At 53.6% G+C, this 15,507-nt stretch overlaps 17 non-coding genes across 17 annotated transcripts; all 17 read left to right on the plus strand.

Annotated features, from left to right (window-relative positions):
• Positions 1 to 3,070: 3,070 nt before the first annotated feature.
• Positions 3,071 to 3,234, plus strand: LOC122991145. Its single transcript, XR_006405564.1, has one exon. It is a non-coding gene; the product is annotated as a U1 spliceosomal RNA (small nuclear RNA).
• A 575-nt stretch (positions 3,235 to 3,809) lies between these two features.
• Positions 3,810 to 3,973, plus strand: LOC122991142. The gene has a single exon (XR_006405562.1). It is a non-coding gene; the product is annotated as a U1 spliceosomal RNA (small nuclear RNA).
• A 575-nt stretch (positions 3,974 to 4,548) lies between these two features.
• Positions 4,549 to 4,712, plus strand: LOC122991144. Its single transcript, XR_006405563.1, has one exon. It is a non-coding gene; the product is annotated as a U1 spliceosomal RNA (small nuclear RNA).
• A 575-nt stretch (positions 4,713 to 5,287) lies between these two features.
• Positions 5,288 to 5,451, plus strand: LOC122991237. The gene has a single exon (XR_006405653.1). It is a non-coding gene; the product is annotated as a U1 spliceosomal RNA (small nuclear RNA).
• A 575-nt stretch (positions 5,452 to 6,026) lies between these two features.
• Positions 6,027 to 6,190, plus strand: LOC122991354. Its single transcript, XR_006405754.1, has one exon. It is a non-coding gene; the product is annotated as a U1 spliceosomal RNA (small nuclear RNA).
• A 575-nt stretch (positions 6,191 to 6,765) lies between these two features.
• On the plus strand, positions 6,766 to 6,929 carry LOC122991466. The gene has a single exon (XR_006405863.1). It is a non-coding gene; the product is annotated as a U1 spliceosomal RNA (small nuclear RNA).
• A 575-nt stretch (positions 6,930 to 7,504) lies between these two features.
• LOC122991478 lies at positions 7,505 to 7,668 on the plus strand. The gene has a single exon (XR_006405874.1). It is a non-coding gene; the product is annotated as a U1 spliceosomal RNA (small nuclear RNA).
• Positions 7,669 to 8,243: 575 nt separating this feature from the next.
• On the plus strand, positions 8,244 to 8,407 carry LOC122991128. Its single transcript, XR_006405548.1, has one exon. It is a non-coding gene; the product is annotated as a U1 spliceosomal RNA (small nuclear RNA).
• A 575-nt stretch (positions 8,408 to 8,982) lies between these two features.
• On the plus strand, positions 8,983 to 9,146 carry LOC122991139. Its single transcript, XR_006405559.1, has one exon. It is a non-coding gene; the product is annotated as a U1 spliceosomal RNA (small nuclear RNA).
• A 575-nt stretch (positions 9,147 to 9,721) lies between these two features.
• On the plus strand, positions 9,722 to 9,885 carry LOC122991151. Its single transcript, XR_006405570.1, has one exon. It is a non-coding gene; the product is annotated as a U1 spliceosomal RNA (small nuclear RNA).
• A 575-nt stretch (positions 9,886 to 10,460) lies between these two features.
• On the plus strand, positions 10,461 to 10,624 carry LOC122991131. Its single transcript, XR_006405551.1, has one exon. It is a non-coding gene; the product is annotated as a U1 spliceosomal RNA (small nuclear RNA).
• A 575-nt stretch (positions 10,625 to 11,199) lies between these two features.
• Positions 11,200 to 11,363, plus strand: LOC122991479. The gene has a single exon (XR_006405875.1). It is a non-coding gene; the product is annotated as a U1 spliceosomal RNA (small nuclear RNA).
• A 575-nt stretch (positions 11,364 to 11,938) lies between these two features.
• Positions 11,939 to 12,102, plus strand: LOC122991163. Its single transcript, XR_006405581.1, has one exon. It is a non-coding gene; the product is annotated as a U1 spliceosomal RNA (small nuclear RNA).
• Positions 12,103 to 12,677: 575 nt separating this feature from the next.
• Positions 12,678 to 12,841, plus strand: LOC122991174. The gene has a single exon (XR_006405592.1). It is a non-coding gene; the product is annotated as a U1 spliceosomal RNA (small nuclear RNA).
• Positions 12,842 to 13,416: 575 nt separating this feature from the next.
• LOC122991187 lies at positions 13,417 to 13,580 on the plus strand. Its single transcript, XR_006405603.1, has one exon. It is a non-coding gene; the product is annotated as a U1 spliceosomal RNA (small nuclear RNA).
• A 575-nt stretch (positions 13,581 to 14,155) lies between these two features.
• LOC122991198 lies at positions 14,156 to 14,319 on the plus strand. The gene has a single exon (XR_006405614.1). It is a non-coding gene; the product is annotated as a U1 spliceosomal RNA (small nuclear RNA).
• Positions 14,320 to 14,894: 575 nt separating this feature from the next.
• Positions 14,895 to 15,058, plus strand: LOC122991124. The gene has a single exon (XR_006405545.1). It is a non-coding gene; the product is annotated as a U1 spliceosomal RNA (small nuclear RNA).
• The last annotated feature ends 449 nt before the right edge of the window (positions 15,059 to 15,507 follow it).

The following is a 15,507-nucleotide window of genomic DNA, read 5'->3' on the forward strand; positions in this document are numbered from 1 at the left end:
AACCCAGAGTCTTCCCCTCCAGTTCACCAAATGAGGTCTCGTTTTTAACAATAGCTCTGCAATCAACCCCTAGAGACTCAAAATTAAATGCGACACTGTGTCCAAGGCCAACCCCCAGAGTCCGATCGGGGAATGGAGCTCAACCCCTTCACTCTTCACCAGTGGGAGTGAAGGAAGAGCTACATTCACAAGAAATTGCCTAACATTTGTTTTGCTTTTTAAAGGTATTTTAATGTTTTAATCTCCTTTTTAGTCTTTTAAAATTTCATGCCTGTTGTTTTTAACCATACTCATGACACTCACCTTCTCAACCATCAATGTGAGAAGTGTGAAGTCGAGAGTTAGAGCCCAAAGTGTTTTATCCTTTCTTCATTCTTTTAAGTCAGATGTGTTTTTAATACAGGAATGTGGCCTACCGTTTTTAAAACAGTACAGACAGTGGGAGGATATGTGGCCAAAATCATCAATATGGAGCAGGTCAAATCAAAACAAGAACGATGGAGTGGCCATTTTAATAAAAAATCCTCAAGTTCTGGTGAAGGGCAGCACTGTGGTGAGAGACGGTCGGGCACTTTTAACACATTTGACTTTTATGGGACAGGATTTTAACCTTTTAAATATTTATGGCTTTAATGAGAAGAATGACAGGTATGACCTTTTAGAAGACCTGCAGTTCCACATGCTAGGCAGAGTACCATTAGTTGTAGGGGGTGATTTTAACTGTATTTTAAGTAGAAATGATAGGAAAGGAGCAGGGGATAATTTTAAAGTGGATAAAACATCGGTTTTATTACAGGGCATTTGCAAGGATTTTAAACTCCAGGACTGTTTTAAAACCATGCATCCCAGAGAGGAAGGCTTCACCTGGTTCAGTGGTGATGGCACCAGAGCCTCTCGCATCGACTATATTTTTACACGGGACTGCCCACCAACCGATGCTAGATTGACCCGTTTTCTTTTCCGATCACCTAATGCTTTCCTGCACCCTTTCACTCTCTTCGGGTGTGACATTAGGAAGTGGTCTGTGGAAACTCAACTGCTCCCTGTTAGAAGATAAGGTGCTCATTAGTCAATACAGGGAGCAGTACCAAGAGTGGCAGACCCTTCAAGACTTTTACGATTCACGTGCACACTGGTGGGAAATGGTGAAGGGAAAGACCCAGACTTTCTTTAGAAAAGCAGGTAAGAGAAAAAAGAGTAAAGAAGACAGACGCATGATGGGACTGCAAAAAAGACTACAGCGCTATTTTAAACTAAATCAAAATGGAATGGATTTTAATGAGGAGATTAAACAAATTAAAACAGAGATGTCGGTTTTAGCAGAAATAAAAAGTAAGGGTGTCATTTTAAGGAGCAGGGAACGGGAAATAGAAGAGGGGGAGAAGTGCACTCGATATTTCTTCAAGAAAATTTTAAATAAAGGGAGGAACATTTTAAAACTAAGAAAAGACAATGGGTGCACGGCTAACACAATGGAAGAGATTAATGAAACGGTTGAAAATTTTTATGGAGAATTGTACAAGGAAAAAAACATTGAAATGGACACCATGACTGAAGTCTTAAAATTCATTGAAAACACAGTAAAGGACAGTGTGCTTTTATCCCAAGATTTTAGTATTTTTGAGTTAAATAAATGTCTTATGAGTTTTAAGAAAGGGAAGTCCCCAGGACAAGATGGACTTCCCTTGGAATTTTATTTGACTTTTTGGGACATTTTAGCACCTGACTTGCTTACTGTTTTTATGGATTTTGAGCATTTTTACCGACTTCCTGACAGTTTTAGAGTAGGGATAGTGACTCTTCTTCACAAAAAGAAAGACAAGACTGACCTGAAGAACTGGAGACCTATCACACTTTTAAATTTTGACTGCAAACTTTTTAGTAAAGTTTTAGCATCACGTATGTCCTTGGTTTTAGAAGAGGTGATTCACCCGGATCAAGCCTGTGCCATCCCGGGGAAGAAGATCACCGACAGCCTCGTACTGATCCGAGACACCATCTGTTACGCGAGAGACAGAAACATCCGGCTAGTAGTACTCAATCTAGATTTTCAGAAAGCCTTTGATCGGGTCTCGCACCAGTACCTTTTCCAGGTACTGCTAAAAATGGGGTTCCCAGAGAGGTTTGTAGCTTGGGTGGGATTGCTGTACCGGGGCATTACCAGCAAATTCGTTGTTAACAGGCATCTGACAAAAGCAGTCGATATCAACTGCGGCGTCCGTCAGGGTTGTCCGTTATCTGCCCTCCTCTATTTCTGGTAGTGGGGGACTGCGTTCGCGCTCTCCCCTGATCTTTTCTGTGAAAGAACAAGCAAAAGGCGTCCCTCGGGTAAAGGCCACTTTCTGGTCGACTGCGGCGGAGGGGTGGCGTGCAAAACCGCGACCCCTTGGAGTCAAAGGGAGTGCGGAAAAATTGACTTTGAGGCGCGTCTAACTTTGCAGCCTATCGAGAAAGTGGCGGCGTTTGTGTACGGCAGCCGCTGGTGCGCTCTGTGAAGCTGGGTTCAGTAATGCAGAGCACCCGGGAGTCCTGGCAGCGGGAAATGGGCGTGGCCTTTGAGACGGAAGGAAAGTGTATTATTTGCCCTCCTCACTGATGTGGTTCTTTCTCTTTGCAAGAAATATGCGCAAGGCATTCTTCCATCACCAGCATGCTTAGGTCTTAGGCTTTGGCGCAGCGGCTGCCTGGCTTCGCCTTGTCAGAGACAGAAAGAGCTTCCCGGGTGGCTTTTTGCAGGAGATGTGGTGAGGGACGGAGGGGAGCGGCGGCCAAAGGCACTGGATTCTGGGGTTATGCATTGTAGGCACCGTCAGCCATCGAGAAAGTGGCGGCGTTCACACACTCTTGTTTTGGTTGGTAGAGCAATGAATGACGGGAAAAGGAAAGAGAGTGTGTGCACCACAAACCCGAGTTAAACTGCGGCAGTGTTTTCAACGTTGCAGGAGATGTGGTGAGGGACGGAGGGGAGCGGCGGCCAAAGGCACTGGATTCTGGGGTTATGCATTGTAGGCACCGTCAGCCAGAGTGCTGTGTCTAGGAGTCACGCCCCTGGACCCGACACTTCCAACTCATACTTACCTGGCAGGGGAGATACCATGATCAAGAAGGTGGTTCACCCAGGGCGAGGCTCAGCCATTGCACTCCAGTTGTGCTGACCCCTGCGAATTCCCCAAATGTGGGAATCTCGACTGCATAATTTCTGGTAGTGGGGGACTGCGTTCGCGCTCTCCCCTGATCTTTTCTGTGAAAGAACAAGCAAAAGGCGTCCCTCGGGTAAAGGCCACTTTCTGGTCGACTGCGGCGGAGGGGTGGCGTGCAAAACCGCGACCCCTTGGAGTCAAAGGGAGTGCGGAAAAATTGACTTTGAGGCGCGTCTAACTTTGCAGCCTATCGAGAAAGTGGCGGCGTTTGTGTACGGCAGCCGCTGGTGCGCTCTGTGAAGCTGGGTTCAGTAATGCAGAGCACCCGGGAGTCCTGGCAGCGGGAAATGGGCGTGGCCTTTGAGACGGAAGGAAAGTGTATTATTTGCCCTCCTCATTGATGTGGTTCTTTCTCTTTGCAAGAAATATGCGCAAGGCATTCTTCCATCACCAGCATGCTTAGGTCTTAGGCTTTGGCGCAGCGGCTGCCTGGCTTCGCCTTGTCAGAGACAGAAAGAGCTTCCCGGGTGGCTTTTTGCAGGAGATGTGGTGAGGGACGGAGGGGAGCGGCGGCCAAAGGCACTGGATTCTGGGGTTATGCATTGTAGGCACCGTCAGCCAGAGTGCTGTGTCTAGGAGTCACCCCCCTGGACCCGACACTTCCAACTCATACTTACCTGGCAGGGGAGATACCATGATCAAGAAGGTGGTTCACCCAGGGCGAGGCTCAGCCATTGCACTCCGGTTGTGCTGACCCCTGAGAATTCCCCAAATGTGGGAATCTCGACTGCATAATTTCTGGTAGTGGGGGACTGCGTTCGCGCTCTCCCCTGATCTTTTCTGTGAAAGAACAAGCAAAAGGCGTCCCTCGGGTAAAGGCCACTTTCTGGTCGACTGCGGCGGAGGGGTGGCGTGCAAAACCGCGACCCCTTGGAGTCAAAGGGAGTGCGGAAAAATTGACTTTGAGGCGTGTCTAACTTTGCAGCCTATCGAGAAAGTGGCGGCGTTTGTGTACGGCAGCCGCTGGTGCGCTCTGTGAAGCTGGGTTCAGTAATGCAGAGCACCCGGGAGTCCTGGCAGCGGGAAATGGGCGTGGCCTTTGAGACGGAAGGAAAGTGTATTATTTGCCCTCCTCATTGATGTGGTTCTTTCTCTTTGCAAGAAATATGCGCAAGGCATTCTTCCATCACCAGCATGCTTAGGTCTTAGGCTTTGGCGCAGCGGCTGCCTGGCTTCGCCTTGTCAGAGACAGAAAGAGCTTCCCGGGTGGCTTTTTGCAGGAGATGTGGTGAGGGACGGAGGGGAGCGGCGGCCAAAGGCACTGGATTCTGGGGTTATGCATTGTAGGCACCGTCAGCCAGAGTGCTGTGTCTAGGAGTCACCCCCCTGGACCCGACACTTCCAACTCATACTTACCTGGCAGGGGAGATACCATGATCAAGAAGGTGGTTCACCCAGGGCGAGGCTCAGCCATTGCACTCCGGTTGTGCTGACCCCTGAGAATTCCCCAAATGTGGGAATCTCGACTGCATAATTTCTGGTAGTGGGGGACTGCGTTCGCGCTCTCCCCTGATCTTTTCTGTGAAAGAACAAGCAAAAGGCGTCCCTCGGGTAAAGGCCACTTTCTGGTCGACTGCGGCGGAGGGGTGGCGTGCAAAACCGCGACCCCTTGGAGTCAAAGGGAGTGCGGAAAAATTGACTTTGAGGCGCGTCTAACTTTGCAGCCTATCGAGAAAGTGGCGGCGTTTGTGTACGGCAGCCGCTGGTGCGCTCTGTGAAGCTGGGTTCAGTAATGCAGAGCACCCGGGAGTCCTGGCAGCGGGAAATGGGCGTGGCCTTTGAGACGGAAGGAAAGTGTATTATTTGCCCTCCTCATTGATGTGGTTCTTTCTCTTTGCAAGAAATATGCGCAAGGCATTCTTCCATCACCAGCATGCTTAGGTCTTAGGCTTTGGCGCAGCGGCTGCCTGGCTTCGCCTTGTCAGAGACAGAAAGAGCTTCCCGGGTGGCTTTTTGCAGGAGATGTGGTGAGGGACGGAGGGGAGCGGTGGCCAAAGGCACTGGATTCTGGGGTTATGCATTGTAGGCACCGTCAGCCAGAGTGCTGTGTCTAGGAGTCACCCCCCTGGACCCGACACTTCCAACTCATACTTACCTGGCAGGGGAGATACCATGATCAAGAAGGTGGTTCACCCAGGGCGAGGCTCAGCCATTGCACTCCGGTTGTGCTGACCCCTGCGAATTCCCCAAATGTGGGAATCTCGACTGCATAATTTCTGGTAGTGGGGGACTGCGTTCGCGCTCTCCCCTGATCTTTTCTGTGAAAGAACAAGCAAAAGGCGTCCCTCGGGTAAAGGCCACTTTCTGGTCGACTGCGGCGGAGGGGTGGCGTGCAAAACCGCGACCCCTTGGAGTCAAAGGGAGTGCGGAAAAATTGACTTTGAGGCGCGTCTAACTTTGCAGCCTATCGAGAAAGTGGCGGCGTTTGTGTACGGCAGCCGCTGGTGCGCTCTGTGAAGCTGGGTTCAGTAATGCAGAGCACCCGGGAGTCCTGGCAGCGGGAAATGGGCGTGGCCTTTGAGACGGAAGGAAAGTGTATTATTTGCCCTCCTCATTGATGTGGTTCTTTCTCTTTGCAAGAAATATGCGCAAGGCATTCTTCCATCACCAGCATGCTTAGGTCTTAGGCTTTGGCGCAGCGGCTGCCTGGCTTCGCCTTGTCAGAGACAGAAAGAGCTTCCCGGGTGGCTTTTTGCAGGAGATGTGGTGAGGGACGGAGGGGAGCGGCGGCCAAAGGCACTGGATTCTGGGGTTATGCATTGTAGGCACCGTCAGCCAGAGTGCTGTGTCTAGGAGTCACGCCCCTGGACCCGACACTTCCAACTCATACTTACCTGGCAGGGGAGATACCATGATCAAGAAGGTGGTTCACCCAGGGCGAGGCTCAGCCATTGCACTCCGGTTGTGCTGACCCCTGCGAATTCCCCAAATGTGGGAATCTCGACTGCATAATTTCTGGTAGTGGGGGACTGCGTTCGCGCTCTCCCCTGATCTTTTCTGTGAAAGAACAAGCAAAAGGCGTCCCTCGGGTAAAGGCCACTTTCTGGTCGACTGCGGCGGAGGGGTGGCGTGCAAAACCGCGACCCCTTGGAGTCAAAGGGAGTGCGGAAAAATTGACTTTGAGGCGCGTCTAACTTTGCAGCCTATCGAGAAAGTGGCGGCGTTTGTGTACGGCAGCCGCTGGTGCGCTCTGTGAAGCTGGGTTCAGTAATGCAGAGCACCCGGGAGTCCTGGCAGCGGGAAATGGGCGTGGCCTTTGAGACGGAAGGAAAGTGTATTATTTGCCCTCCTCATTGATGTGGTTCTTTCTCTTTGCAAGAAATATGCGCAAGGCATTCTTCCATCACCAGCATGCTTAGGTCTTAGGCTTTGGCGCAGCGGCTGCCTGGCTTCGCCTTGTCAGAGACAGAAAGAGCTTCCCGGGTGGCTTTTTGCAGGAGATGTGGTGAGGGACGGAGGGGAGCGGCGGCCAAAGGCACTGGATTCTGGGGTTATGCATTGTAGGCACCGTCAGCCAGAGTGCTGTGTCTAGGAGTCACCCCCCTGGACCCGACACTTCCAACTCATACTTACCTGGCAGGGGAGATACCATGATCAAGAAGGTGGTTCACCCAGGGCGAGGCTCAGCCATTGCACTCCGGTTGTGCTGACCCCTGCGAATTCCCCAAATGTGGGAATCTCGACTGCATAATTTCTGGTAGTGGGGGACTGCGTTCGCGCTCTCCCCTGATCTTTTCTGTGAAAGAACAAGCAAAAGGCGTCCCTCGGGTAAAGGCCACTTTCTGGTCGACTGCGGCGGAGGGGTGGCGTGCAAAACCGCGACCCCTTGGAGTCAAAGGGAGTGCGGAAAAATTGACTTTGAGGCGCGTCTAACTTTGCAGCCTATCGAGAAAGTGGCGGCGTTTGTGTATGGCAGCCGCTGGTGCGCTCTGTGAAGCTGGGTTCAGTAATGCAGAGCACCCGGGAGTCCTGGCAGCGGGAAATGGGCGTGGCCTTTGAGACGGAAGGAAAGTGTATTATTTGCCCTCCTCATTGATGTGGTTCTTTCTCTTTGCAAGAAATATGCGCAAGGCATTCTTCCATCACCAGCATGCTTAGGTCTTAGGCTTTGGCGCAGCGGCTGCCTGGCTTCGCCTTGTCAGAGACAGAAAGAGCTTCCCGGGTGGCTTTTTGCAGGAGATGTGGTGAGGGACGGAGGGGAGCGGCGGCCAAAGGCACTGGATTCTGGGGTTATGCATTGTAGGCACCGTCAGCCAGAGTGCTGTGTCTAGGAGTCACGCCCCTGGACCCGACACTTCCAACTCATACTTACCTGGCAGGGGAGATACCATGATCAAGAAGGTGGTTCACCCAGGGCGAGGCTCAGCCATTGCACTCCGGTTGTGCTGACCCCTGCGAATTCCCCAAATGTGGGAATCTCGACTGCATAATTTCTGGTAGTGGGGGACTGCGTTCGCGCTCTCCCCTGATCTTTTCTGTGAAAGAACAAGCAAAAGGCGTCCCTCGGGTAAAGGCCACTTTCTGGTCGACTGCGGCGGAGGGGTGGCGTGCAAAACCGCGACCCCTTGGAGTCAAAGGGAGTGCGGAAAAATTGACTTTGAGGCGCGTCTAACTTTGCAGCCTATCGAGAAAGTGGCGGCGTTTGTGTACGGCAGCCGCTGGTGCGCTCTGTGAAGCTGGGTTCAGTAATGCAGAGCACCCGGGAGTCCTGGCAGCGGGAAATGGGCGTGGCCTTTGAGACGGAAGGAAAGTGTATTATTTGCCCTCCTCATTGATGTGGTTCTTTCTCTTTGCAAGAAATATGCGCAAGGCATTCTTCCATCACCAGCATGCTTAGGTCTTAGGCTTTGGCGCAGCGGCTGCCTGGCTTCGCCTTGTCAGAGACAGAAAGAGCTTCCCGGGTGGCTTTTTGCAGGAGATGTGGTGAGGGACGGAGGGGAGCGGCGGCCAAAGGCACTGGATTCTGGGGTTATGCATTGTAGGCACCGTCAGCCAGAGTGCTGTGTCTAGGAGTCACGCCCCTGGACCCGACACTTCCAACTCATACTTACCTGGCAGGGGAGATACCATGATCAAGAAGGTGGTTCACCCAGGGCGAGGCTCAGCCATTGCACTCCGGTTGTGCTGACCCCTGCGAATTCCCCAAATGTGGGAATCTCGACTGCATAATTTCTGGTAGTGGGGGACTGCGTTCGCGCTCTCCCCTGATCTTTTCTGTGAAAGAACAAGCAAAAGGCGTCCCTCGGGTAAAGGCCACTTTCTGGTCGACTGCGGCGGAGGGGTGGCGTGCAAAACCGCGACCCCTTGGAGTCAAAGGGAGTGCGGAAAAATTGACTTTGAGGCGCGTCTAACTTTGCAGCCTATCGAGAAAGTGGCGGCGTTTGTGTACGGCAGCCGCTGGTGCGCTCTGTGAAGCTGGGTTCAGTAATGCAGAGCACCCGGGAGTCCTGGCAGCGGGAAATGGGCGTGGCCTTTGAGACGGAAGGAAAGTGTATTATTTGCCCTCCTCATTGATGTGGTTCTTTCTCTTTGCAAGAAATATGCGCAAGGCATTCTTCCATCACCAGCATGCTTAGGTCTTAGGCTTTGGCGCAGCGGCTGCCTGGCTTCGCCTTGTCAGAGACAGAAAGAGCTTCCCGGGTGGCTTTTTGCAGGAGATGTGGTGAGGGACGGAGGGGAGCGGCGGCCAAAGGCACTGGATTCTGGGGTTATGCATTGTAGGCACCGTCAGCCAGAGTGCTGTGTCTAGGAGTCACCCCCCTGGACCCGACACTTCCAACTCATACTTACCTGGCAGGGGAGATACCATGATCAAGAAGGTGGTTCACCCAGGGCGAGGCTCAGCCATTGCACTCCGGTTGTGCTGACCCCTGCGAATTCCCCAAATGTGGGAATCTCGACTGCATAATTTCTGGTAGTGGGGGACTGCGTTCGCGCTCTCCCCTGATCTTTTCTGTGAAAGAACAAGCAAAAGGCGTCCCTCGGGTAAAGGCCACTTTCTGGTCGACTGCGGCGGAGGGGTGGCGTGCAAAACCGCGACCCCTTGGAGTCAAAGGGAGTGCGGAAAAATTGACTTTGAGGCGCGTCTAACTTTGCAGCCTATCGAGAAAGTGGCGGCGTTTGTGTATGGCAGCCGCTGGTGCGCTCTGTGAAGCTGGGTTCAGTAATGCAGAGCACCCGGGAGTCCTGGCAGCGGGAAATGGGCGTGGCCTTTGAGACGGAAGGAAAGTGTATTATTTGCCCTCCTCATTGATGTGGTTCTTTCTCTTTGCAAGAAATATGCGCAAGGCATTCTTCCATCACCAGCATGCTTAGGTCTTAGGCTTTGGCGCAGCGGCTGCCTGGCTTCGCCTTGTCAGAGACAGAAAGAGCTTCCCGGGTGGCTTTTTGCAGGAGATGTGGTGAGGGACGGAGGGGAGCGGCGGCCAAAGGCACTGGATTCTGGGGTTATGCATTGTAGGCACCGTCAGCCAGAGTGCTGTGTCTAGGAGTCACGCCCCTGGACCCGACACTTCCAACTCATACTTACCTGGCAGGGGAGATACCATGATCAAGAAGGTGGTTCACCCAGGGCGAGGCTCAGCCATTGCACTCCGGTTGTGCTGACCCCTGCGAATTCCCCAAATGTGGGAATCTCGACTGCATAATTTCTGGTAGTGGGGGACTGCGTTCGCGCTCTCCCCTGATCTTTTCTGTGAAAGAACAAGCAAAAGGCGTCCCTCGGGTAAAGGCCACTTTCTGGTCGACTGCGGCGGAGGGGTGGCGTGCAAAACCGCGACCCCTTGGAGTCAAAGGGAGTGCGGAAAAATTGACTTTGAGGCGCGTCTAACTTTGCAGCCTATCGAGAAAGTGGCGGCGTTTGTGTACGGCAGCCGCTGGTGCGCTCTGTGAAGCTGGGTTCAGTAATGCAGAGCACCCGGGAGTCCTGGCAGCGGGAAATGGGCGTGGCCTTTGAGACGGAAGGAAAGTGTATTATTTGCCCTCCTCATTGATGTGGTTCTTTCTCTTTGCAAGAAATATGCGCAAGGCATTCTTCCATCACCAGCATGCTTAGGTCTTAGGCTTTGGCGCAGCGGCTGCCTGGCTTCGCCTTGTCAGAGACAGAAAGAGCTTCCCGGGTGGCTTTTTGCAGGAGATGTGGTGAGGGACGGAGGGGAGCGGCGGCCAAAGGCACTGGATTCTGGGGTTATGCATTGTAGGCACCGTCAGCCAGAGTGCTGTGTCTAGGAGTCACGCCCCTGGACCCGACACTTCCAACTCATACTTACCTGGCAGGGGAGATACCATGATCAAGAAGGTGGTTCACCCAGGGCGAGGCTCAGCCATTGCACTCCGGTTGTGCTGACCCCTGCGAATTCCCCAAATGTGGGAATCTCGACTGCATAATTTCTGGTAGTGGGGAACTGCGTTCGCGCTCTCCCCTGATCTTTTCTGTGAAAGAACAAGCAAAAGGCGTCCCTCGGGTAAAGGCCACTTTCTGGTCGACTGCGGCGGAGGGGTGGCGTGCAAAACCGCGACCCCTTGGAGTCAAAGGGAGTGCGGAAAAATTGACTTTGAGGCGCGTCTAACTTTGCAGCCTATCGAGAAAGTGGCGGCGTTTGTGTACGGCAGCCGCTGGTGCGCTCTGTGAAGCTGGGTTCAGTAATGCAGAGCACCCGGGAGTCCTGGCAGCGGGAAATGGGCGTGGCCTTTGAGACGGAAGGAAAGTGTATTATTTGCCCTCCTCATTGATGTGGTTCTTTCTCTTTGCAAGAAATATGCGCAAGGCATTCTTCCATCACCAGCATGCTTAGGTCTTAGGCTTTGGCGCAGCGGCTGCCTGGCTTCGCCTTGTCAGAGACAGAAAGAGCTTCCCGGGTGGCTTTTTGCAGGAGATGTGGTGAGGGACGGAGGGGAGCGGCGGCCAAAGGCACTGGATTCTGGGGTTATGCATTGTAGGCACCGTCAGCCAGAGTGCTGTGTCTAGGAGTCACGCCCCTGGACCCGACACTTCCAACTCATACTTACCTGGCAGGGGAGATACCATGATCAAGAAGGTGGTTCACCCAGGGCGAGGCTCAGCCATTGCACTGCGGTTGTGCTGACCCCTGCGAATTCCCCAAATGTGGGAATCTCGACTGCATAATTTCTGGTAGTGGGGGACTGCGTTCGCGCTCTCCCCTGATCTTTTCTGTGAAAGAACAAGCAAAAGGCGTCCCTCGGGTAAAGGCCACTTTCTGGTCGACTGCGGCGGAGGGGTGGCGTGCAAAACCGCGACCCCTTGGAGTCAAAGGGAGTGCGGAAAAATTGACTTTGAGGCGCGTCTAACTTTGCAGCCTATCGAGAAAGTGGCGGCGTTTGTGTACGGCAGCCGCTGGTGCGCTCTGTGAAGCTGGGTTCAGTAATGCAGAGCACCCGGGAGTCCTGGCAGCGGGAAATGGGCGTGGCCTTTGAGACGGAAGGAAAGTGTATTATTTGCCCTCCTCATTGATGTGGTTCTTTCTCTTTGCAAGAAATATGCGCAAGGCATTCTTCCATCACCAGCATGCTTAGGTCTTAGGCTTTGGCGCAGCGGCTGCCTGGCTTCGCCTTGTCAGAGACAGAAAGAGCTTCCCGGGTGGCTTTTTGCAGGAGATGTGGTGAGGGACGGAGGGGAGCGGCGGCCAAAGGCACTGGATTCTGGGGTTATGCATTGTAGGCACCGTCAGCCAGAGTGCTGTGTCTAGGAGTCACGCCCCTGGACCCGACACTTCCAACTCATACTTACCTGGCAGGGGAGATACCATGATCAAGAAGGTGGTTCACCCAGGGCGAGGCTCAGCCATTGCACTCCGGTTGTGCTGACCCCTGCGAATTCCCCAAATGTGGGAATCTCGACTGCATAATTTCTGGTAGTGGGGGACTGCGTTCGCGCTCTCCCCTGATCTTTTCTGTGAAAGAACAAGCAAAAGGCGTCCCTCGGGTAAAGGCCACTTTCTGGTCGACTGCGGCGGAGGGGTGGCGTGCAAAACCGCGACCCCTTGGAGTCAAAGGGAGTGCGGAAAAATTGACTTTGAGGCGCGTCTAACTTTGCAGCCTATCGAGAAAGTGGCGGCGTTTGTGTACGGCAGCCGCTGGTGCGCTCTGTGAAGCTGGGTTCAGTAATGCAGAGCACCCGGGAGTCCTGGCAGCGGGAAATGGGCGTGGCCTTTGAGACGGAAGGAAAGTGTATTATTTGCCCTCCTCATTGATGTGGTTCTTTCTCTTTGCAAGAAATATGCGCAAGGCATTCTTCCATCACCAGCATGCTTAGGTCTTAGGCTTTGGCGCAGCGGCTGCCTGGCTTCGCCTTGTCAGAGACAGAAAGAGCTTCCCGGGTGGCTTTTTGCAGGAGATGTGGTGAGGGACGGAGGGGAGCGGCGGCCAAAGGCACTGGATTCTGGGGTTATGCATTGTAGGCACCGTCAGCCAGAGTGCTGTGTCTAGGAGTCACGCCCCTGGACCCGACACTTCCAACTCATACTTACCTGGCAGGGGAGATACCATGATCAAGAAGGTGGTTCACCCAGGGCGAGGCTCAGCCATTGCACTCCGGTTGTGCTGACCCCTGCGAATTCCCCAAATGTGGGAATCTCGACTGCATAATTTCTGGTAGTGGGGGACTGCGTTCGCGCTCTCCCCTGATCTTTTCTGTGAAAGAACAAGCAAAAGGCGTCCCTCGGGTAAAGGCCACTTTCTGGTCGACTGCGGCGGAGGGGTGGCGTGCAAAACCGCGACCCCTTGGAGTCAAAGGGAGTGCGGAAAAATTGACTTTGAGGCGCGTCTAACTTTGCAGCCTATCGAGAAAGTGGCGGCGTTTGTGTACGGCAGCCGCTGGTGCGCTCTGTGAAGCTGGGTTCAGTAATGCAGAGCACCCGGGAGTCCTGGCAGCGGGAAATGGGCGTGGCCTTTGAGACGGAAGGAAAGTGTATTATTTGCCCTCCTCATTGATGTGGTTCTTTCTCTTTGCAAGAAATATGCGCAAGGCATTCTTCCATCACCAGCATGCTTAGGTCTTAGGCTTTGGCGCAGCGGCTGCCTGGCTTCGCCTTGTCAGAGACAGAAAGAGCTTCCCGGGTGGCTTTTTGCAGGAGATGTGGTGAGGGACGGAGGGGAGCGGCGGCCAAAGGCACTGGATTCTGGGGTTATGCATTGTAGGCACCGTCAGCCAGAGTGCTGTGTCTAGGAGTCACCCCCCTGGACCCGACACTTCCAACTCATACTTACCTGGCAGGGGAGATACCATGATCAAGAAGGTGGTTCACCCAGGGCGAGGCTCAGCCATTGCACTCCGGTTGTGCTGACCCCTGCGAATTCCCCAAATGTGGGAATCTCGACTGCATAATTTCTGGTAGTGGGGGACTGCGTTCGCGCTCTCCCCTGATCTTTTCTGTGAAAGAACAAGCAAAAGGCGTCCCTCGGGTAAAGGCCACTTTCTGGTCGACTGCGGCGGAGGGGTGGCGTGCAAAACCGCGACCCCTTGGAGTCAAAGGGAGTGCGGAAAAATTGACTTTGAGGCGCGTCTAACTTTGCAGCCTATCGAGAAAGTGGCGGCGTTTGTGTACGGCAGCCGCTGGTGCGCTCTGTGAAGCTGGGTTCAGTAATGCAGAGCACCCGGGAGTCCTGGCAGCGGGAAATGGGCGTGGCCTTTGAGACGGAAGGAAAGTGTATTATTTGCCCTCCTCATTGATGTGGTTCTTTCTCTTTGCAAGAAATATGCGCAAGGCATTCTTCCATCACCAGCATGCTTAGGTCTTAGGCTTTGGCGCAGCGGCTGCCTGGCTTCGCCTTGTCAGAGACAGAAAGAGCTTCCCGGGTGGCTTTTTGCAGGAGATGTGGTGAGGGACGGAGGGGAGCGGCGGCCAAAGGCACTGGATTCTGGGGTTATGCATTGTAGGCACCGTCAGCCAGAGTGCTGTGTCTAGGAGTCACGCCCCTGGACCCGACACTTCCAACTCATACTTACCTGGCAGGGGAGATACCATGATCAAGAAGGTGGTTCACCCAGGGCGAGGCTCAGCCATTGCACTCCGGTTGTGCTGACCCCTGCGAATTCCCCAAATGTGGGAATCTCGACTGCATAATTTCTGGTAGTGGGGGACTGCGTTCGCGCTCTCCCCTGATCTTTTCTGTGAAAGAACAAGCAAAAGGCGTCCCTCGGGTAAAGGCCACTTTCTGGTCGACTGCGGCGGAGGGGTGGCGTGCAAAACCGCGACCCCTTGGAGTCAAAGGGAGTGCGGAAAAATTGACTTTGAGGCGCGTCTAACTTTGCAGCCTATCGAGAAAGTGGCGGCGTTTGTGTACGGCAGCCGCTGGTGCGCTCTGTGAAGCTGGGTTCAGTAATGCAGAGCACCCGGGAGTCCTGGCAGCGGGAAATGGGCGTGGCCTTTGAGACGGAAGGAAAGTGTATTATTTGCCCTCCTCATTGATGTGGTTCTTTCTCTTTGCAAGAAATATGCGCAAGGCATTCTTCCATCACCAGCATGCTTAGGTCTTAGGCTTTGGCGCAGCGGCTGCCTGGCTTCGCCTTGTCAGAGACAGAAAGAGCTTCCCGGGTGGCTTTTTGCAGGAGATGTGGTGAGGGACGGAGGGGAGCGGCGGCCAAAGGCACTGGATTCTGGGGTTATGCATTGTAGGCACCGTCAGCCAGAGTGCTGTGTCTAGGAGTCACGCCCCTGGACCCGACACTTCCAACTCATACTTACCTGGCAGGGGAGATACCATGATCAAGAAGGTGGTTCACCCAGGGCGAGGCTCAGTCATTGCACTCCGGTTGTGCTGACCCCTGCGAATTCCCCAAATGTGGGAATCTCGACTGCATAATTTCTGGTAGTGGGGGACTGCGTTCGCGCTCTCCCCTGATCTTTTCTGTGAAAGAACAAGCAAAAGGCGTCCCTCGGGTAAAGGCCACTTTCTGGTCGACTGCGGCGGAGGGGTGGCGTGCAAAACCGCGACCCCTTGGAGTCAAAGGGAGTGCGGAAAAATTGACTTTGAGGCGCGTCTAACTTTGCAGCCTATCGAGAAAGTGGCGGCGTTTGTGTACGGCAGCCGCTGGTGCGCTCTGTGAAGCTGGGTTCAGTAATGCAGAGCACCCGGGAGTCCTGGCAGCGGGAAATGGGCGTGGCCTTTGAGACGGAAGGAAAGTGTATTATTTGCCCTCCTCATTGATGTGGTTCTTTCTCTTTGCAAGAAATATGCGCAAGGCATTCTTCCATCACCAGCATGCTTAGGTCTTAGGCTTTGGCGCAGCGGCTGCCTGGCTTCGCCTTGTCAGAGACAGAAAGAGCTTCCCGGGTGGCTTTTTGCAGGA

The sequence above is a fragment of the Thunnus albacares genome, chromosome 10, assembly GCF_914725855.1.
Source record: "Thunnus albacares chromosome 10, fThuAlb1.1, whole genome shotgun sequence".
NCBI lineage: Eukaryota > Metazoa > Chordata > Actinopteri > Scombriformes > Scombridae > Thunnus > Thunnus albacares.